We start from the raw sequence: 23,205 nt of genomic DNA, 5'->3' as shown, positions 1-23,205 counted from the left end.
TAAAGAAGAAGAAAATGAAAACATCAAAATAACTAATCTAAGAGATATATTACAATGCTTTAGCAAATATTATGAACAAAATAATAAAACAGAGGCAAGCTTTAATGATAATGAACTAATTGATACATTTTAAAGGAAAATATACATCATAAAATAACCAAAGAACAAAAAAGTAAAATTGATAAATCATTTTCTTTTAAAGAAGTGAAAGACACCTTAGATGCAGCATTGGATACTCTCCAGGCATATAAGCTCTATGCCACATGTGATAAATATGTAGCACTGTAGTCCATACAACTAGATAGGTAGGGCGTTGAAACTTAATATTGCTAACTGTGATGTGTGTGTGTGTGTGTGTGTGTGTGTGTGTGTGTGTGTGTGTGTGTGTGTGTGTGTGTGTGTGTGTGTGTGTGTGTGTGTGTGTGTGTGTGTGCATGCACACAGGAAGCATATCTGTGGTATGTGTTGGTTATACCATTTTTAGGCCTGTGGACTCCCCCCCCCATTGCATTGTTGACGTCAACCACCTTAGATGCACCGTTTTACACTCTCCAGGCCATACCTCTCAACTGTAAAGAGTTTTGCAGAATATCCAGATGTTTGCCTCATATATTTGGTATGATTCTCATAACATTGTGGCTTTCTGGTGAATCATTGACAGTTGAAGTCAAATAATAATGACAGACATTTGAGTTTCAAACGTCATACCCTTCACAGAATTCATGATAATGCATAATCTGTTACTCTATCAGTTCTAAAAGTTTGTAAGAGCAATATGTAAAAAGTGTCCCTACTTTTGGGCCTTTATCACCACATTATTGAAGGATTTTTCCAGATTTATTGCTCTAAGAGGTTGAGAGGTATGCTCAAGGCATATAAGCTCCGTGGCACATGCGATCAGTACATAACAGTATAGTATATACAGCTAGATAGGTAAGGGCTCTAATCTCAATATTGGCAACTGTGTGAGCGTATGTGTCTGAGTATGCATATCCCCTGTAGTACCATGGCTGTCTTGTGTGCAATGGTTATACCATTTTGTGTGCCTGTTCCACCCTGTTAAATCCCCCACTGCCAACCTATTAATGGCCTACAGATGTTATCCACCTTAGATGCAGAGTTACACATTTTCAAACACAGTAGCACTGTGGCACATGCAATACATATGACAGTCAATATTGTACATAACTAGATAGGTAGGGGTTCTAATCTAAAAAATGACAACTCTGTGTATGTGTGTTTGAATACATAGCCCCTGTGGCAGTGTGTGTGTGTGTGTGTGTGTGTGTGTGTGTGTGTGTGAGTGTGTGTGTATGTGTGTGTGTGCATTTGTCTGTATGTGTGTGTGTGGGGGGGTGACATGGTTATACCATTTTAAGGGCCTCTTAACCCCCCAGGGCAATCTTTACAGCAGCTGCAGATGTCATCCACCTGAATAGTAGGGGCAGACACTGCAAAAACATAAAAGCTGTGTGGCACATGTGATATGTATATAGCACTATTGTATGTAAAACTAGCCAGGTGGTTTTACTCTCAACAAGGGAAGTTCATGAGTGTGTGAATGTGTGTGTGTGTGTGTGTGTGTGTGTGTGTGTGTGTGTGTGTGTGTGTGTGTGTGTGTGTGTGTGTATGTGTGTGTATTTCCCCTTTCAGCAGTGTGACTGTGTTAGGACCACTACAATACCTCTCAATCCCTTAGAGAAAGACATCTGGATAAAATCATACAGAAATTGGGACAAAGGCCAATTATTAAGCTCAATCTTTAAATATTGCTCTGACAAACATAGAAAGTAGACAACAGAACAGGTTGTGCAGTCACATGCATTTTCTGAAGGCTATGAAGTTTGACATGAAAATATCTGTCATTATTGTCTAATGTAAGTCTTTAATTATTTGCCACTAGTGTCCCAGAAAAACCACAATGTTATGACAAATGGAACAAAAATATGTGGCAAACATCAGGACATTCTGCAGACATCTGTGGAGATGAGAGGTATGGCTACCACCTGTCCCTCCCTGTAGGTTGCAGTCCATGTTTGGCCAGGTGTGACCTGTGACAATGACTCAAACAATACAGAGGTCCCCGGAGTGTAGGACAACAAACATTTCCTAAAGTTGTGTACTAGTTGCATAAAGCAGTTTCTTTGACATGGCTTAGTGGTAAATCACTTTGGCTATTGTGTGTAGGGTCATGGGTTTGAGCCTTGCAGAGGCTGTTTATTTCACTTTCTGAAAGTTAAGAAAGTTCAGTTACAGATTTGCTGTTCTGAACTGTTTGGAAGTTTCCAGAATGCCAGTGCTTGCTTGGGCTAAAAGGAAGTCTCTGTATTCACCAGTGGCAGTGGTTAACACTGAACAACCTGCCTGTCCCTGTAGGAGTGGTTACTGCCTAGAAGCTGTAGTTTTATTGGCCATTTTGGGTCAATTCTAAACTCCTTGATCTCTCTCTCTCTTCAAACCCGGCTGCCACGTGGTTTGGGCATCTTTCCAGGCTTGCTAACTGTTGCTGAAGCACATACCAAGGGGAGAAAATGCTGAGAGAAGAAAAGGGGCCACTTTTGTGATTTTAAGTATTTTCTTCTGATTTTTTGTTAAGTTTTACTGCTTTGCCGCCTACTTTTTGACATTTTACGGCTTGATAAAGTTTATATCTGTATCAGTAACAGTATTTGGAACACATCTAGTGCCTGTTTACTGCATTTCCTGTGTTGCACTTAATTTAAAATTGTTTTTTTCTCTAAAAACTGCATTTTTTCTGATGTTGGCCTTGCACTCAAGTGCGGGGTCATTTATTGGACTGTTGTGAATATTTTGCTACTTGTGTTTCTCTGCTACCTTTAAACTACAACAAAAAAGAAAAAAACAAAAAAAAAATCTTGCTTTTTTCCCACTTTCTGAAAGTTAAGAAAGTTCAGTTACAGATTTGCTGTTCTGAACTGTTTGGAAGTTTCTAGACGGCCAGTGCTTGCTTGGGCTAAAGGGAAGTCTCTGTGTTCACCAGTGGGAGTGGTTAACACTGAACAGCCTGCCTGTCCCTGTAGGAGTGGTTACTGCCTAGAAACTGTAGTTTTATTGGCCATTTTGGGTCATTTCTAAACTCCTTGATCTCTCTGTCTTAAAACCCGGCTGCCACATGGTTTGGGCATCTTTCCAGGCTTGCTAGCTGTTGCTGAAGCACCTACCAAGGGGAGAAAACGCTGAGAAAAGAAAAGGAGCCACTTTTGTGATTTTAAGTATTTTCTTCTGATTTTTTGTTAAGTTTTACTGCTTTGCCGCCTACTTTTTGGCATTTTCCGGCTTGCTAAAATTTATATCTGTATCAGTAACAGTATTTGGAACACATCTAGAGCCTGTTTACTGCATTAATGTGTTGCACTTAATTTTAAATAGTTTTTTTTTTCTCTATAAACTGCATTTTTTCTGATTTTGGCCTAGCACTCAAGTGTAGGGTCATTTATTGCACTGTTGCAAATATTTTGTTGCTTGTATATCTCTGCTACCTTTAAACTACAAACAAAAAAAAAAAATCTTACTTTTTCCCACTTTCTGAAAGTTAAGAAAGTTCAGTTACAGATTTGCTGTTCTGAACTGTTTTGGAAGTTTCTAGAAGGCCAGTGCTTGCTTGGGCTAAAGGGAAGTCTCTGTGTTCACCAGTGGAAGAGGTTAACACTGAACAGCCTCCCTGTCCCTGTAGGAGTGGTTACTGCCTAGAAGCTGTAGTTTTATTGGCCATTTTGGGTCAATTCTAAACTCCTTGATCTCTCTCTCTTAAAACCCTACAACTCTCTTTTTGCATGGTTTTGCGCACTGAGCAGCGTCGGGCAGCGCCGCCTAAACAGGATTAAACTATTCCAGGCTCCACAAAGTCTGCTCTTCATTTTTTTCCTTAGAACTGTTCAAACTCTCAAAGTAATCACTCTATTCTCTTTCTAAAGCCCTGCACTTGCTCAGTTCTTAGAAGGAAACACTAACTAACTAAAGCACTTCACCCTCCTTGACTTCTCATAACTATTAGGCTCCCGATTGGTCCTTCCTGATCAAGTTCACTTCCCTAATCTGATCAGTAAAAAAACAGTTCCCTATACTAATCTGGTATGTCCAAGGGTCAGTTTCAGGGTTACTCTCCAGTCCAGCTGGTGAATCTGGGAATTCTGAGGCAATGTTACAATTGCCTTATGTACACAGACAACCCTCTCCTCCTTCCAACAAACTCTAATACATGTGAGAGATGCAGTGACACAGCCAAACTGGAGGCAGAGCTCTCTCAACCCAAGACTGGCACAGTCAGTCAGGAGCAAAAGGAAACCACCCGCAACACAAATCCAGTCTCACATAGACCTATTGCATCTGCTTACCCAACACATAAACACACAAAAACATACTTGAAGGCTCTAAATAAAAATCTGCCTAAACAGCAAAGACCTCCTAAGCAGCTATCCAAGCAACAGCCACCCCTCAACAATACCCACAAATCACATATCTCACAAAGTCAGTATGCCTCACAGTCGCAGCCCTTAAGGCCAAACTACACACCAAATACACTTGTTATAGGGGACTCTATTGTCCGGCACACTGACGTCCTGCTCACCAGACTGGACAAGGAGAAGGTCACTGTAAGCTGCCTGTCGAGTGCCAGGATCTGCCATATAACGCAAGCACTCAAGTCTCTCCAAAGCAAGTACAAGTATGACTCCGTCATTGTCCATGCTGGTGTGAATGACCTGAGACATACCTCCCTGGACTACATGAAAAGAGACATAGAGGAGCTCTCTGATCATGTAGCCCAGGCTGGTAAGACCCTGACCTTGAGTAGCATCTTGTCCTCACCAAGAATGATGCCACAGTGTAAAGACAAAATGATCAGTTTCAACAATTGGCTAAAGTACTGGTGTCATTCAAAGGGGATCCAATGTCTGTCAGCCTGGGATGACATGCTTGACAAGCCAAGTTGCTTCGCTAGAGATGGCTTGCACCCGTCACCCTTAGGCTTTCATATACTGGCCAAGGCTCTAGCCACCCCCATAGTGCCTTTTTTAGCCAAGGCTCAAAGGAAAAACCCACCTACATAGACAACCCAAGGATAAAAAAACTAAGGGTAATGCTACTCAATGCCAGAAGTCTAAACCTCAAGATGCATGCACTCGAGGCTCTCCTCAGTATGGAGAAAATCGATGTTTGTGCAGTAACAGAAACCTAGTTCAAGGCTCCTGAGAGCACCCCAGCACTACCAGGTTATAACTCATACCATGCGTTTCGGCCCCAAAACTCAGAACGAAGCACAAAAGGGGGGGTATCTATATTCATCAAATATACCTATACCTCCAGGTTAGTGGCACTGTACGAAGCATCGGAAACCATCCATGTGCAACTAACAGTGGGCAAAACTGCCTTTCAGTTTGTAGCTTGCTACAGAACACCCTCCCTATTACAGGAACCCCACTTGGCATTCCTGAAAACACTGGAGAATATGAAGGTCTCTCCAAACACTATGTTATTGGGTGACTTCAACTACCCAAACATTGACTGGGAAAACTACTCAAGCCCAAACACCTTCGCCCAATGGTTCCTTGAATTTATAAACTCTAACGCGATGGAACAACTGGTCACCATTCCCACAAGAGGGAACAACATATTGGACCTGGTCATCACCAACATGGGGACTCTATGTTCCACACCAGAGGTAAACCCCTCATTGGTAAGATCAGACCATAAACAAATCTCTGTGGACATCCATATCCCGTCCCCACCGCCAGCCAAGGAAATCACTGTAAAGAATTTCTCAAAAGCCAACTTTGCACTTCTCAAGACTGAGGTGGAATCCTTCAAAGCCCCTGGTCCCGGGGATAATACAGCCCAATCCACAGAATCCTTTACAAATGCATTCTATGAGCACCTGCAGGAATGCATGGATCGTGCTATCCCAAATAAAACCAAGACCCACTCCTCCAAAAACAGGAGACCTGTCTGGTGGACCCCAGCCATAAATAAACTATACAACAGAAGGAGGAAGCTACTACATGACAGAGCAAAATCCCAAAAAGGGAAGGCATCTCTGATCAGTATTAGCAAGAAACTTCGATCCCTCATAAAATCATCAAAGGCCAGTTTCGAAAGAAAAATTGCCATAGACACTAAAGATAATCACAAGGCCTTCTTTAGTTATGTCAGGAATATGGGTGGAAACTCCCAGATATGCTCTGTATTGTTGCATAACGGTACTAAATATACCGAACCTACAGACATAGCCAACATCCTGGCAGACAGATTCAGTGCTAACTTCTCCCCCCCTTTCCCCCCCCAAAGGAGCAAATGCCTATCCCAACTGTATGTAGCCTCCATGACATCACAGATGCACAGGTGAAAGCTGCCCTCTCCAAAGCAAAAAACACAGCATCTATGGGACCGGACGGTGTCCCAGGCTGCGTCTTACATGAACTCCAAGAAGAACTGAACCCTCACATTAAGTCACTGTTCAAACTTAGCCTTACTACAGGATTTGTACCCAAAGAATGGCGAACAGCTACAGTGGTCCCACTCCACAAATGTGGCGCCACAACGGACCCCGGGAACTATCGCCTCATAAGCCTGACTAGTCTGGTCTGTAAAGCTATGGAGTGTATTATCATGGAACTCATAAACAAAGACATTGGGAGCCTCCAGACACTGGAACCTACCCAATTCGACTTTGTTAAGGGCAGATCTTGTCTCTTAAACCTAGTTGATTTCTTTGAAACAGTTACCAAAGCCATAGATGAGGGCAAGGTAGTCCACACAGCCTACCTAGACCTCGCAAAAGCCTTCAACACAATACTCCACTCGGGGATCATAAATAAGCTTACCAGCTTAAATATCAACCCCTATGTCATAAGATGGGTTGCAAACTGGCTCAGGGATAGAACCCACATGGTCAGAATTGCAGGTGCCACGTCTAAATCCAAACCAGTTACAAGTGGCATCCCACAAGGCTCAGTTCTGGGACCTCTCTTATTCAGTATATACTTCTCTGAGGTACAGGCTAACACAGGGGGACTATGGCTGACAAAGTTCGAAGATGACTGTAAACTGGGAGCCATAATTGACTCTCCAGCTGACACAAACATCCTCCAAAAGGGTCTCACAGAGATGGATGCTTGATGCCAGAGCCACGGCCTAAAGCTGAATGCTAAAAAGTGCATAGTCATCCCCTTTGGGAAAAACAAAGTGCCCACAAATTACCACATAGGTGGTAATCCATTAAGTACGGAGGAAGTAATTAGGGATTTGGGGACCCACATAGATAGTAATATCTCCTTTGACAATCACATTGCCAAAGTGGTTAGAAAGACCTTCTATACAGCCCACCTTATCATGAAAGGGTTTGCATCTAGATCAAGAGAGGTCATTGTGCCCCTCTACTCATCACTCATCAGGCCCATAATTTAATTCAATGCCCCTTTTGGGATGTACCTTACCGACACCTGCAGCAACTGGAGAGACCTCAAAAGTACCTCACCAAGAGGATCATGGGCCACAAATAGATGTCCTATGCAGCTTGACTAAAGAAATTCCAGCTCTACTCAGTTGCTTACCGCCTACTCAGAGGCGATCTATGCCTGATGTACAAAGCCATGTCTAACCCAGAATTAATGGACATGCTCCACCTCAAAAAATCCAAATCCCTTAGAGCTACACGCTCCAGGGACTTAAACCTTAGCACAAAAATAAATAGGACATGCTGGAAGGACAGATTAATTTCCCAGAGGCTCCCCTCACTCTGGAATAGAATCCCAATTCATGTTAGACAAAGCCCCTCGCTGACCCTCTTCAAGTGAAATCTGGACGCGTGGATGGGAAATCGCAAATTCATTCCTGGGGTCTCTTCTGTGTCCCTGCTTGACAGAGACACAGTAAACTAATCTTAAGGGGTTACCTTCTGTGACCTACTATACAGAGGCACAGTAGGCTAATCTAATAGGGAGGCAAAAGCCAAATACACTCTGGCTAGGCTTATAAATGCCCTAGGGCAGATAGCCTGGTATCTACCTATGAACCTATGAACCTAAAGCTCCTTACTGTTATGAGAAATAGCAGATGCTATGGTAATGTGACACAAATAAGCTGTCATATTGGCAAATCAAGTGTAGTTCTGCCTGTGGCAGTTGCCATGGGTACAGTTTGTCCTGCCAACTCTCATAATACTACAAGAAGTGTCCCACATTGCACATTTGCTAAGATGGCAATGCTACTCTGTGTTGCCTATGTGTGTGCAATATGTAGACATGTGTATGCCCTCTGAAAAGCTGCTGCCCCAAATGACCCACATGTAACTAGGCATGAATTCTAACTGCCACCACCCACATAGGTAGGCACTGCCTAAGGCTGTAGTGACTGTAAGGAGTGTGCTATCTGTCATTAACCAACAGACTGATGTTAACACACTCTGCAATGGGGTCATACAGTGGGTATGGAATGGTACCAAGGTCCTGGTCTCAAGCTGAATGCAAAAACAGTACCATCATACCATACAGTGAGGACCTGGCCCCACTGTTTCCCACATCAACAGCAACCCCATAAACACACAACCTGCGTTGACAGACCTGGATACTCAGGTTGATATCACTATTGCATTTAGCCATCAAGTAGTGGCTGTGATCAGAAAAGCTTTGGACGTGGTTCTCCACATAGGTAAAGGAAATGCATCCAAATGAAAGGTGGACATTACCTCTGTATAGTCCACAGTTGGTACAACAATAAATTATCACCATGGCCAGTCTGGTATTACCTTTTCATTTATCTGCAGCAACTGGAAAGGCTATATTACACCCACAAAGGTTATTCATGGCCTTCAAACCTGTTCTATCATGCAGTCACATTTGCAGTCACCATCTCCCACAATACCCATCTAGCTAGAGTGAGACACACATGCACCTCCAATGTGGAGTACATCCTCCTGTGGGGTGGTATTCAAAGCTTCACTGCTCCCAACCCCTATGTAAGGACTGGTACCAATATCCACACATACACAAATGCTCTGTATGTGCATTTGTATAGATGTATGATGTCAGATACACCCGACAGGACTATATCATCCTCTGCAAGGATACATACACCTATCTGGTGGACATCTGCAATACATGCTGCCTATAACAGGGATGACATACCTCTGTCTGAGACAAAGTAGGGGCAGGTGCCCATTTTGGAGCAATGTCTCCTTAGTGTGTACATGAGAATGGGATCAGTCCTACAAACCTGCACAACAAACACAGAGCTAACATTGTCTACATCCATTACAGACAGTCATATCCCCTACTGCACATATGTCTGACACATCACAGGAATCACCTGCATCTGCTCACTTGTGGTGCTCAAGGACACCAGCTATACCAGTGTTGTAGTTATAGCATACTGGATGCCTTACAGAGTCAGTGTAGGCTTCACTCCCTGTCTTTCACATCAGTACATCAGGATGTCCACAGTAATGCACCCATCTCCTATATGTAGGGGACAGGTCACCACTGACATGTGAAAGTCATGGTATACATCTGCCATGGGAGACTATCACATGGCAAGATGCCTCCTACATGACCCAAAGCATAACCTTACAATACCATAAGGCACTGTATTCAAAGGAGGCTTGACTACTGCCTTTGTCCCAGCCCTTTGAAGGACAAACACTCATCATCATCATCATTATCATCATCATTCCCTTTTTCCCATTTACATGGGGTCGGGGTATCATATTAACTGTCGCCATCTCTCCCGATTCAGTGCCACTCTCCTGCCTTCTTCAACACTCATGCCTGACTGTCGCAGATCTTCTTTCACACAATCCATCCACCTCTTTGCTGGATGCCATCGCTTCCTCTTACCTTCTTCCTGTCTTTCCCAAATCTCCCTCACCAGATTGTCTTCTGCTTTTCTGCACATGTGCCCATACCATCGTAATCTGTTCTCTTTGATCTTTTCTGCAATTGGAGCTACTTTGGCTTCTGCTCTTATGTCCTCATTTTTTCGCCTGTCCTGCAGTGTGCATCCTACCACCTTTCTCAGGCACTTAATTTCCATCACCTCTAGCTTCTTCAACTGTTCTGCCTTTACTGCCTAGGTTTCTGTACCATACACTAGTACTGGTCACACCACTGTCTTGTACACCTTACTTTTCATCTTCTTTGGCATTCTTCTGTCACAGACTACACCTGATACTCTATGCCAGTTGGCTGCAGCCCCTCTGATTCTAGCTTTGACCTCTTCATTCAGACTACCCTTCTCCTCAACCACCCCTCCCAGATACTTGAAGCTGTTTACCTGTTCCACTATCTTTCCATCTATCTCTATTCTCAGCTTATTCTGATTTACCCAATCTGCTGCCATTACCACTGTCTTATCTGTGCTTAGTTTCATCCCATGTGCCTTCAGATTTGCATTCCATTCTCCTATCCTTTTCTGAAGTTTTAGATCAGAGTCTGCCTGTACTGCCACATCGTCTGCATACAGCAGCTTTGTTGCTCTGACCCCCCCAACCTGTTTGCTGATGTAGTCCATTACCAGTATGAACAGCAGTGGGCTCAGAACTGAACCTTGGTGTACACCCACTCCCACTGAGAACCCCTCAGTGAGGCCAAACACTGTTCGTACTTGAGTCACTGGGTCCTTGTACATAGCCTGTACTAATTCTACCACTGTTTCTGGGACTTCACACCACCGCAGTACTGCCCGGATCAGCTTTCTTGGGACCTTGTCATATGCTTTCTCCAAGTCTAACCAGATGACCAGATGGCTTAGTGGTTAAGGTCTTCGCCTCCAATGCACAAGGTACAAGGTTCGATCCTGACCTCCGACTAATGCCTGTTTGGAGTTGGCATGTTCTCTCTGTGTCTCCGTGGGGTTTCTGCCATGTCTGAAAAACATGCTGAGTGTTTCCATCTCAAACTCACCAATGAATGGAGCTGTGGGCAGCAGCACAGACTCTACATGGTGCCCAATGGGGGGAAGAGTTGTAAAAAGACCAACCACTTTGTGCATCTATTGTGGCACGCAGTATCCTCAAGATAGGAGAACACGGATTACAAACTGTGCACCGTGGCAGGGCTAGCCACTCGACGGTTTAAAATATGGCTCTAGGTGATTCGGTCATGTTGAAGGACAAACGCTATCCCTGCTTTAGACTAAGGTGGGGCATCCACCATGCAGTCACATGATAGACTTAGCTGCTTAACTAGGCTGTTCTGCAAGCCCATAGTACAGTTTATAGTTAACCCCATTAACAAGGACATAGGTGACCTGCACACACTCCAACATGCATAGTTAGGCTTTGTCGAGGAAGGGTTCATGTCTGTTACACTTGGCTGACTTCTGTGACACAGTCAACAAAGGCAAGGACAGGGGGTGACAGGGCAAACTGCCTACCTTGACCTGGACAAAGTCTTTGACAGTCTAATCCACCTGCCCATAATAGATATACGCTCCCAGGTATGCATCACACCATATGTTACTATACGGGTAACCCAGTGGTGCACTGACACGACCCCTATTCCACATAGGAGACAGCACTCCAAGTGATTGATCCATAATTAGTGGTGTAATCTGTTGTTGTGTTTGGGCCTCTGTTATGTGTGATGTATACTTCAGAGGTGCAGGGCACAGCCATTGGCCTATGGTTGACCATGTCTGTGGACGACTGCATGCTGTGTGCCATCACCAGATTCCCCAGTGTTGTGGACATCTTCCTAGTGAGGGTGTCACAAAGATGCATGACTGTTGACAGATGCTTGGCCTCAGGCTGCATACCAGGAAAGGCAGTGTCAACCCCTTTGGGAAGAATCACCTGGCCACATATTATCACAGTGCTAACAACATCCTAGGCATGCAAACACTCATGCGGGATCTATGCACACAGGTGTTTGGCAACATGACATTTCACCACAATGTTGCCTCTGTTTTAAGGAAAACCATCTACATGGCCCACCTCATACATATGCCATCCAGGGACATGGGGTCAAAACATCCCTGTATTTCCCCCATAAGGCCCCTTATTGTGTATCATGCCCCATTCATCATACACATCACACAGCACACGCCACAGCTGGGGACATCACAGAGGTCCCCCAACAGGGAATACCAGGGCCTCAAACATCTACCATACACTTATAGGCCCAACCCTCTACCCAGTTTCATACAGACTCTTCAGAAGTGACCTCTGTCTGGCATGTAAGCCAATCACTGACTCCACATTGCTGGTACTCCTGCACAAGTACAACTGGGCATATTGTTGGCTCAGATGTGTATCCCCCACACTCACCTTGCTGTGGAATGGTCACCCTGTCCACATCAGGCAAGGTAGCTATATATACTTGTGGGCAGAACCTGAATAACTAGATGGTTAACTGCACATACACCTTTTAGTACCACCTATGTCCATGTTGGACTGGGGTATCAAGTGCTGCCTTACATACACATGGGCTAACATCTGGCCTAGGCATATGAAGGCTCAGGGCCCATAGTGTTGTAACCTCATATGGTAGCAGGTGTACCAGTCATGGCCTGAGTGCTGTGATAGACTGTGTTGTTATGTGTCCACACCCATCCTGCCACTGACTGTGCTGTACCCCCTCTGGGCAACATTACAGTATCACGTCAGATAGCCAACATCCGACATGTAGGTGAGTGGTACTACAAGTTTATGTGGACATTCCAGAAACATCTGTGCTACACAATAACTGCGAGCGGTGTATATATGGTGTAAGGTGTCCACCTCATAGGTGTACAACATCTGCAGTACCTAGATGTTTGCAGAATGTGTACATGTGCCTAATAGATGTAGACTCCCTGACCGCTAAAGTGGATGTCCGGAAACCAGCTGGACAATATTTGATGGTTGTTCCCAAACTGTGGGGAATGTGTTTGTGACATGGCAGACTCCTCAGAACACAGTCATGGCACATTATTATCTGGTACTGTATTCATTTTCTTACACTGTATGATCAATATGTACATACTGTTGCTGAGGAGGTGCCATTGTCCCCCTACTACTGCTGCCTATAACCTGCTGTCCTACTGCAGGGGGGCACCAGATATGCTAGCCATAGCTGTCAGGCAATACAATAGAGGTGTGGAGTACACAGTGACCTTGACAGTGTATGTAAGGAACAGTCAGGGACACCTGGACAGTCTTTGAACTAAGCCTGTATGACATTCACAGACTGAGAGGGGCTCACTGACAGTACATGATGTGATATGCCAGCTCTATCCACCACTAGTTACTGTTGCTATTGTACAACAGATGATCCAGTGGCATTAGTATACCAGCTTACCATTGCTAGGGTGACTCAGGGGCCAGAGTAGTGATCTATGTCACTGCAGACAGAGCCAAAAGCCAAGACCGTATATGCCGATCGGCAGACTAACAGCAAGATGTCATTCCAAGATATGTGGTTGACACCTACTGTTAAAATTCCTATTTCCCATGACTGAATCCCCCATCTGCATTCCATTACATGATTAATTCTATGACATACCTGGTATAGTGCTGTATTCCTTACTAAGCAGAAATCTAGTGGTAGTTTCCCTAGGAAATTGCAGTGTGTTTTCATGAATAAAGTCAAATACCTGTTTAGCATAGACAGACGCTTGCCTTTTGTATGTAATGCTCATAACCCCCCCCCCCCTGCAAAGGTATCCACCATGAGAAATTTCTCCAAAGCTGACTTTGGACTCCTAAAAACAGAGGTGGCTAACTTCACGGCACTAATGCCAATGGAAAATAGATGATGACTGCCAAATCATACACCAGTGCACTGTAAGAACATGTAAATAAATGAGTGGAACTAGCCATACCCAGCAGAACCAAAACGGTCTCCTCCAAAAAAAGGAAGCTAGTCTGGTGGTTCCCTGGCATTAATAAACTCCACAACAGAAGTAAGAAACTGTTGCAGAAAAAGGTGAAGTCCTAAGACTGGAAAAATTCCCTTATTAGCCTCAAAAAAAGTTGAGATCCCTCATCAAAACCTCTAAAGTGAGTTATAAAGCCAGAATTGCGGCAGACACTAAAAATAATCACAAAGCCTTCTTTAGTTATATCAAGAATCTCCATGGCAATACCCAGATTTGCTCTGAGTTGCTGCATAATGGTACCTCCTCTTCTGAGTCAACATACTAGCCGACAGAGTTAGTGCCAACTTTACCCCCCCTCTCCCACCCTAAAAAAACAAACTCAATACTGGAAAAATGCCAGTCACCCTGCATTATTGCAGCACAGGTTAAAGCTACATTGTCTTGTCTAAGGCCAAGAATACAGCTTCCATGGGACCTGACAATATCCCTGGTTGTGTGCTACATGAATTACAAAGTGAACTGGCACCACATCTGTGTGCTCTGTTCACTCACTGTCTCACCTCAGGCTTTGTCCCTACCAAATGGCACACTGCTACAGTCATCCTTCTCCATAAAGGAGGAGTGACTACAGACCCTGGAAATATTGCCCCATTATCCCGATGAGTCTGATATGTAAGGCTATAGAGTAATTCATCATGGACATAATTAGCAAGGATATAGGGAATATCCAAACTCTAGATCCAATACAATTTGGTTTTGTAAAAGGTAACTCATGCTTGCTCAATCTGGTTGACTTCTTTGAGTCAGTCACCAGAGCAGTGGATGAATGTAAGGCAGTTCATACAGCCTACCTTGGTCTAGCCAAGGCCTTTGATACCATTCCTCACTCAGGAAATATTGATAAACTCACCAAACTAGGCATCAACCCCTATATCATTAGGTGGATTGCAAACTGGCTCACAGATAGAACACACAGTGTGAAAGTAGTGGACTCCAAGATAGAGTACTGACCAGTCGTGGGTGGAGTCCCACAGGGAATGGTCCTGGGTCTTCTCCTGTTTGGAATCTACTTCTGAGAAGTCCAGGCCTACACAAAGGGACTCTGGCTGAACAAATTCACAGACATCTGCAAGCCGGAGCCCTTATTAACTTCCCAAGTGATGCAGGCATCCTACAGAAAGGCCTCACTGAGACCAATGACTGGTGTCAAAACCATAGCCTTAAGCGTAACATCAACAAATGGGTCATCTTCCCTTTCAGTAAAAACTCAGTTCCCACTAATTACCACATCAATGGGAGCCCACTGAACACTGAAGGTATTATAAGAGATCTGGGGACACAGGTTGACAGCAACCTCTCCTTTGACCACCACATTGCCACTATGGTCAGAAAGTCCTTCTATGTGGCACATCTCATTACCAAGGGTTTTGCATCCAGGAAGAAAGAGGTCATCATTTCTCTCTACTCTTCCCTCATTAGACCAGTCATAGAGTATAATTCCCCATTTGGCATGTACCTCACTAGACACCTATAACAGCTGGAGAAGTCACAAAAGTACCTCACTTAGAGGATCCTAGGTCTTAAACCCTAGGAGCTAGGGGTAGGAGGGTGGTGTAATGGTTAAGGTGTTTACCTTACAAACACAAGGTGCAGGGTTTGATTCTCACATCTGGTAATTGGCTAGGCTTAAAATGACCCACAAGGGCAGTTAGCCTAGTACTAATCTATGAACCTATGAACCTATGAACACATGTCCTACATGGACAAACTCAAAGAAGCCCAGCTATTTTCTGTCTCATATCATCTACTAAGAGGCAATCTTTGCTTGACTTACAAAGCCATGTCTGACCCAGCTCTGTTAGAAATGCTACATCTAAAGAAATCCCATTCCCTCCACACCACATGCTCTGGAAACATCAACCTCATTACCACAATCAACAGAACATGCAGGAGGGACAGGTTCATACTCAGAGACTGCCCATGCTCTGGAATAGACTTCCCATACATGTCAAACAGAGCCCCCACTAGCCCTCTTCAAGAGAAATATTGATGAGTGAATGGGAAATAGAAAGTTCACCTGGGAGATCACTTCAGTGGCTTTACTTGATAGAGGGACTGGGAACTAATGAAGGGTGGCACAGTGCCAGTGCACTTCTATGGGCTAGGCTTGTAAAGGCCCCAGGGCCATTAGCCTAGTACACACCTATGAACCTATAAATAGGTGATTGCTTCTGCACCAGTCTGTGACTCACATTTGTTAATAGAATCCAGAACAGCTGTGTTGCCTTTTCATTAGCCCATGGCATGGCAACACAGTGCTATAATTAAGGCCTTCATGTAGGCCTTGGCCCTTTTTCTGGCCTATGAGGAGGACATTATCAAGGTGTGGGAGCTACAGCATCACAGGCAATAGGTAGAAATACTGTCCGCTGTTTGGATTGATGTGCTATGTACAGTTTTGCATGCTATGTCTGGCCATTGTTAACAGACTTTCAGATTCTGTAGCAGTGTATCGTTTAACAATGTATGTTGGAGTCAATAAGGAGACAGGCAGATGTGAGTGTGACACATTCTTTTTATCTGAGTGTGCCTGCTGCTGCAGTTGTTGCTGGTCTACCAGTTGTGTATGTTTCTAGGGAGAGACTGTGACACATGTCCCTATCAACTGAACATTCCCCCAACCCTTTATGTATGGTTGTTGTGTGGATGCCCTGTTCTAGGTGTTTGGGAGGCATGGTAAGTCTGTAGCAGGTAGCTGAACATACAGCTGCATATGTAGCAGGCAGCAGCTGCTGTATTCCGGCCAGGAGTCTGACTAGGGATCATGAAGACATTGTGGGATAGCAAGCTGTATATTCAGTGAGGGAGCAGTGTCAGCTCTTGTGTCACAGCATGGTCAGGGTGGGGTTATCCATAACAGTCCAGGTGAGGCATGTGCCTCTGGTACATATGTTAAGTAATAGTGCCATCCAGATAGTGGTAGGTGACATTTAGGACACATAATCATATTTGTGACATATGTCCCACCCTCCAGGCCTTTAATGTGTTACTATTGGTGGCAGTGACTGCGGTAGGAGCAACCAGTTTTGTTGGAAGTTCCAGGGCTCAGTTATTCCTATGTTGTATTGATAAGCATGTAGTTGTCATGCAACAGACTGGACTGTGGGCAAGGACTATGGGTGTCCTGATGTGACACATGCTAGGAATGCAACCAATAGAGCTAATGAGTCGTTGTTTTGGCAGGTGTATTTGCAAGACATATGTGCATGCATACAATGTGTTACACAGGATTGGCATGAACATGTGTGTTCAGATGGGTATGACATGTGACACTAACATCAGTCTGCACTGACTTGCTTGCACTTCAGCACACAGGATAGGTTTTCTGATAACCATGCCATAAGTAGGTGGCACAACTGTGGACATTCTGCAACATTCTGTGCAGTTTGTCAGCTCTACCTGATATTGTATGCCTCCCGTGCATCCATCAGCATTTATATGACTGTGAACTAGTTCAGTGTCTGCATCACAGGCCCACGTACATTGTCATTTATCCCATTATATGTAGGAGTAGTGTGTCACTGGCAATCAGGATATGTTTGTAAAAATACCAGCTATTCTTCAGAGCAGACTTGGCCTAGTGGGTTAATACACTATGCTGCTTTTGACAGGGTCCTGGATTCAACAGTTGGCAGGGGTGTATATTTTTGCTTAGGTGCCATCACTGTAATGCATGATATATTTATGGGAACACCAGTTAATGTCAGAGCTAAGCTGACTTAGTGGGCTAATACACTATGCTGTAGTTTCGAGACTTACCAGGGGTGGTTATTTTATTGATGTGCATAGCAGTGTCACAATCAGATAAGATGATTAAAGCAGTTTTAAGCAATTTTAAGTGAGTTTAAGTGGGTTTGCATCATGCGGTACGGCACATCGCACACACGCACTTAGCTCCGATTATCACAATGAGCTACTGGGCTACTGCTGTGTGCAGATTGAGTTATATGTACCTACAGCTTACCGGGTGACAATGTGTGACCTGGTAATATAGGTAGAGTGTCACACAAGACTGCAGTGACAGTTGAACATACATGCATGAGATTCATGCATGACAGAGATAGTAGATGAACTGTGTATTAATACTTGGAATACAGGTGTACACAATTAACCCCTCATGGATGGGAATATGTGTGATGTGTACAGACCATATTGTGATGCTGGATTGCCTATCTGACCCATATACAGTTGCAGATGGTATATTTGCATCTACAGGTATTACACTTTCATACTTGCTTGCATCAGCGTACCTATGTTGAGGGATGCATATAGCTGAAATGCGAAGGTTAACACAAGACAATCCTGGGAGAAACACAGGATAATACCTTATACAGTACTACTCTAGGTTCAGATCTTAGTGCAGAACATCATAAACAAACATCGCATTGCATTATATCTTGCAGTGCAGCTCCACGTCTTCACTTTAGCATGACAGTTATTTATAGGCAAACTTTTGTTAACTTTGTGGTGTTATACCTATGTTTACTGCACAAAACCTGTGATATTTGATTTCTTGAACAGCATCCCAGAATACACACAACAATTGTGAGAACACAGATTTATTGAGGCTGGCATGACACAGTGATTGATATGCAGCTGAAATCTTTATTGTTGTACAGTTTAAATAATGCAAGCCTTGAAACGCATGTGTTATCATACAATCTATGCAGTACTACCTTTATTTCCTCACAACTCTGACTGCATTTCTACTGTATTTGCTGTAGATTAGGTATGCAGTTAATTATTCCTTTCACATTTTCAGTGACTGTGTACTTTATTACCAGAACATGTATTATTAATATAGTATTCACATGTCATTCCCAAACATTAGCAATGCTGTATTAACTTTCTTTACATAACAATAGCATGTTTCTTGCTTTCATCTATATTGAACTGTACCTGGCAATTCTTAGTTATATCAGTCCAGGTGTATGAACACATTCCTTGCAGTACACTCACTACAGACAATACCTACTGGCAGTTACTACTGTACTCTGTCTTAATTAGATTATTATATGTTGCAAGATATATCTGTTCTCACCACAGTCTCAGTGCATCCTGGCCAGGTGCCTCGCATGGGCCTCAGGGTTGTGAGGTCTCTCCTCTGCAGCTATGGGGGAAAAACACATCATTATGCATACCTATCAGATATTCATAGTAGAATTTGTTAAAACAATGCTGGCACTACTTACAGACTTGTAGGTCATTGCCATCCCAAGCATCTTGGTTCCACTGGGCCAAGAGTTCCCCCTTCCTATGCTTCAGGTCATCATAACGATGATGGACCTGCTCACCAGTATGGGGGATGCCAGTTGCAGTGGTGAGTTTGCGTACCAGATGGTCCCAGGCCTCAGATTTGTATTCAGACCCCTGGTTCTGGCCCTGCAGCAGCTGGTTACCATGGTCTTTCACAAGGAACCCAACCATGACTTGTACTCCAAAATGCCCCAGCACTGCACCCAGAAGAGCACTCCCTCTCTGACTCCAGCCATACCTCCTGCAGTGATAAAACTTCAACAAATTCTAGCTGTATTCCCACCTACTGCACTTAAATAAGGCTATCTTCCTGCCCTTTGCTGCCATTGGTCATTTTTTAAAAATGCTTAACTCTTTATTTTGCCTTAAAATTACTAGATAAGATTTGGGGAGGTTCGATTGGTTCCTAATTTCTTGTATTGAACACTTTAGATATGGGTATATGTCTTGGATGGTTGTATTAATTAATTGAGGAAAGGAGTTCAGGTTTAGGGCCTGATTGTTTATTTTAAGGTTGGGATTTTTGTGCAAAGGTTGTAATATCATCATAGTTTGTGCAAGATTTAAATATTTAAAGATTTTTTGTGTTAGTGATATAGAATGTTTAAGGGGTTCTATTATATTGTATAATTTTATTAAATTTGTATATATGAATGGTAAGGCTTTGGGTTGATATCCAGGCTTTTGAAGTGTCTTTGGTATATTGTTAGCCACAGCGGGGACCAATCTTTATTCTTTGGGTTATATTCAGCTATTCTCAATACCCTGTTAGAATTTATAATTAGGTAATATATCTCAAAATTGGGAAGGTCTAAGCCACCTTTATTGTTTGGGGTTGTGAGTTTTTCATATGAAATTCTTTTTTTTTTGTTACCATATGAATTTTGCAAGCAAAGTATGAATTTGTCTAAAAAATGTATTGGGTATGTTTAGCTGAGTAGTCATGAATATATAAAGTAATTTGGGTAACACAATCATTTTGATTACACAGACTTTGGCCAGAAATGGTAATTTTAGATTTTTCCATCTATTAAGGTCTAAAATAATATTCTGCCATTTTTGTGTTATATTATTTGAGTAGAAATATTTATTGTTTGTGGAAAAAGTAATGCCTATATAGTTGATTACTTCTTTTGTTTTCAATTTTCCTACCAGAGGTAAAAGGAAGAATGGAAATATGCTAGTTTTTTTAAGATTTAGTTTGTAGTTTGATATCTTCGAGAAGTGTTCCATAGCTGATAATATTTTATTTATATCTGAGATTGGTGTGGTACAGTAAATGTTCAAATCATCTGCAAAGGCTGATAGGAAGATTTTGGTGTTATATATTATTGGGGGTTAAAGTAAAGATTTTGTTCAATACTTAGGAAGAGTGGTTCTAGGTATAAATTAAAAAGTATAGGAGATAGGGGGCATCCTTGATGGGTTCCATTTTTAATTGATATTCTCTTTGACAAATTTTTGTTAATATATACAGATGTATAGGGGTTATTATATAATATCTGTAGAATTTGGATAAACTTTTGGGGTATATTAAAATAAGGTAACATTTGGAGTAGAAATTTTATATTTACTCTATCAAGGCTAAACTCAAACATAAAACTACTGTTCAATCTCAGCCTTACTACAGGATATGTACCCAAAGAGTGGCGCACAGCAACAGTGGTCCCTCTCCACAAAGGTGGTGCCTCAGTGGATCCTGGCAACTATCGCCCCATAAGCCTGACTAGCTTGGTCTGCAAAGCTATTGAAAGGATCATCATGGACCTCATAAATACAGATATTGTGGATCTACAGACACTGGATCCTACCTAGTTCAGCTTTGTTAAGGGCAGATCCTGCCTCTTAAACCTGGTTGATTTCTTTGAAACAGTCACCAAGGCCATTGACGAGGGGAAGATGGTCCACACAGCCTACCTGGACCTCGCAAAAGCCTTCGATACAATACCCCAGTTGGGCATTATAGATAAGTTCACCAGCTTAAATATAAACCCCTATGTCACTAGATGGGTTGCAAACTGGCTCAAGGACAGAACCCACATGGTTAGAATTGCTGGAGCCATGTCAGACTCCAAACCGGTTACAAGTGGCATCCCACAAGGCTCAGTCCTGGGACCTCTCTTGTTTGGTATATATTTCTTGGAGGTACAGGCCAACACAGAAGGACTGTGGCTGACCAAGTTTGCAGATGACTGCAAACTGGGCGCCATAATCAACTCTCCATCCGACACAAGCATCCTCCAAAAGGGCCTCATAGAAACAGACAACTGGTGCCAGAGCCATGGCCCCAAGCTAAACGCCAAAAAGTGTATAGTCATCCCTTTAGGGAAAACAAAGTGCCCACAAATTACCACATAGGCGGTAATCCATTAAGTACAGAAGAAGTAATTAGGGACCTGGGGACCCAAGTTGATAGCAATCTCTCATTTGACAACCACGTGGCCAAAGTGGTTAGAACATTTTATATAGCCCACCTAATCATGAAGGGATTCACATCTAGATCAGGGGAGGTCATCGTGCCTCTTTACTCATCCCTCATCAGGCCCATAATTGAGTACAATGCCCCTTTTGGGATGTACCTTACCAGACACCTGCAGCAACTGGAAAGACCCTAAAAGTACCTCACCAAGAGGATCAAAGGGCTCAAACAGATGCCATATGCTGCTCGGTTAAAGAAACTCCAGCTCTACTCAGTGGCATACCGCCTGCTCAGGGGCGATCTGTGCCTGACGTATAAAGCCATGTCCAACTCTGAATTAATGGACATGCTGCACCTCAGAAAATCCAAATCCCATCGAGCTACGCGCTTGAGAGACTTGAATCTCAGCACTGAAATAAATAGGACATGCTGGAGGGACAGATTCATAACCCAGAGGCTCCCTTCACTCTGGAATAAAATCCCAGTCCAGGTTAGGCAGAGTCCCTCATTGACTCTCTTCAAGAGGAATCTTGATGAGTGGATGGGAGATCGTAGGTTTACCCAGGGTATAACTTCTGTGTCACTGTTAGACAGAGGCACAGCATACTAACCTCGAAAAAGGGCATAGCAAAATTAATTTAAAATGGGTGGCGAAAGCCATACACACTCTGGCTAGGCTTATAAATGCCCTAGGGCAGATAGCCTAGTATGAACCTATGAACCTATGAACCTATGAGCATCGATAACTAATGCATATATGTTTGAATTAATATAATTAGCATAAGAGATTAGTGTATTGAGAGTTAGTGTATTATCACTCATTTGTCTGAATGTTGTAAAACCAGATTGTTCAGGGGAAGATAATTTTATCTAGCAGGTTTTTCAGTCTGTTTGCGAGTATAGATGTTAATATTTTCGTATCAATGTTTAACAGTGAGATAGGTCTATAGCTATCTGTGTTTTTTGGGTCAGCTTGTTCTTTGAGTATAAAAATAGTTTTAGATGCATTAAAGTGCAGATCATTAATTGTATTGTTTATTATATAATTCAGTATATGGAATACAATTTGAGCTAAAACTGGGGAGAAAGTTGTGTAAAATTCAACAGTGAGGCCGCCTAGGCATGGGGCTTTATGTGATTTCATTTGTTAAATTGTTTTAGTTATTTCACTAATAGAGATAGGTTCACTTAATTTTTCCTGTTGTTTTAGGTCTAGTTTCAGGAAATTGAGTTTTTGGAGAAAACTTGCTCTATCTTCTTTTGAGGATATTGATAATTGTTCTCCATAGGTCTGCAAATAAATTAGTTCAAAGGTTTTAATAATATCTTCAATTTTGGTGTAATGATTGTTTTCATTGAGTATTTCAGATATTTGGGAGTAAAGTTTAGTTTGGGTTATAATTCTGGCGAGTGCTCGAGATGGCATTTGTACTTCATTAGTGTAGTTGGCTAACATTCTGGTTTCAAAGAAGGATAATTTGTTGTTATGTAAGAGGTATAATTCTTTTTGAAGTTTCATTATTTCTGGTTCTGTTTGGGTTTAATAGTTAGCTAATTGGTCATTCTCAAGCTTTTGTTTTTTTTGTTTTCTAAATCCTGTTTTTCTTTAAGCTGAATTTTTTATAGTAGGCTGTTTTTTTAATAAATATTCCTCTATTTTG

This window comes from Protopterus annectens, chromosome 3.part1 (genome assembly GCF_019279795.1).
Source record: "Protopterus annectens isolate FY-2018-M chromosome 3.part1, PAN1.0, whole genome shotgun sequence".
Taxonomy (NCBI): domain Eukaryota; kingdom Metazoa; phylum Chordata; order Ceratodontiformes; family Protopteridae; genus Protopterus; species Protopterus annectens.
This window is presented reverse-complemented; position numbering follows the sequence as displayed.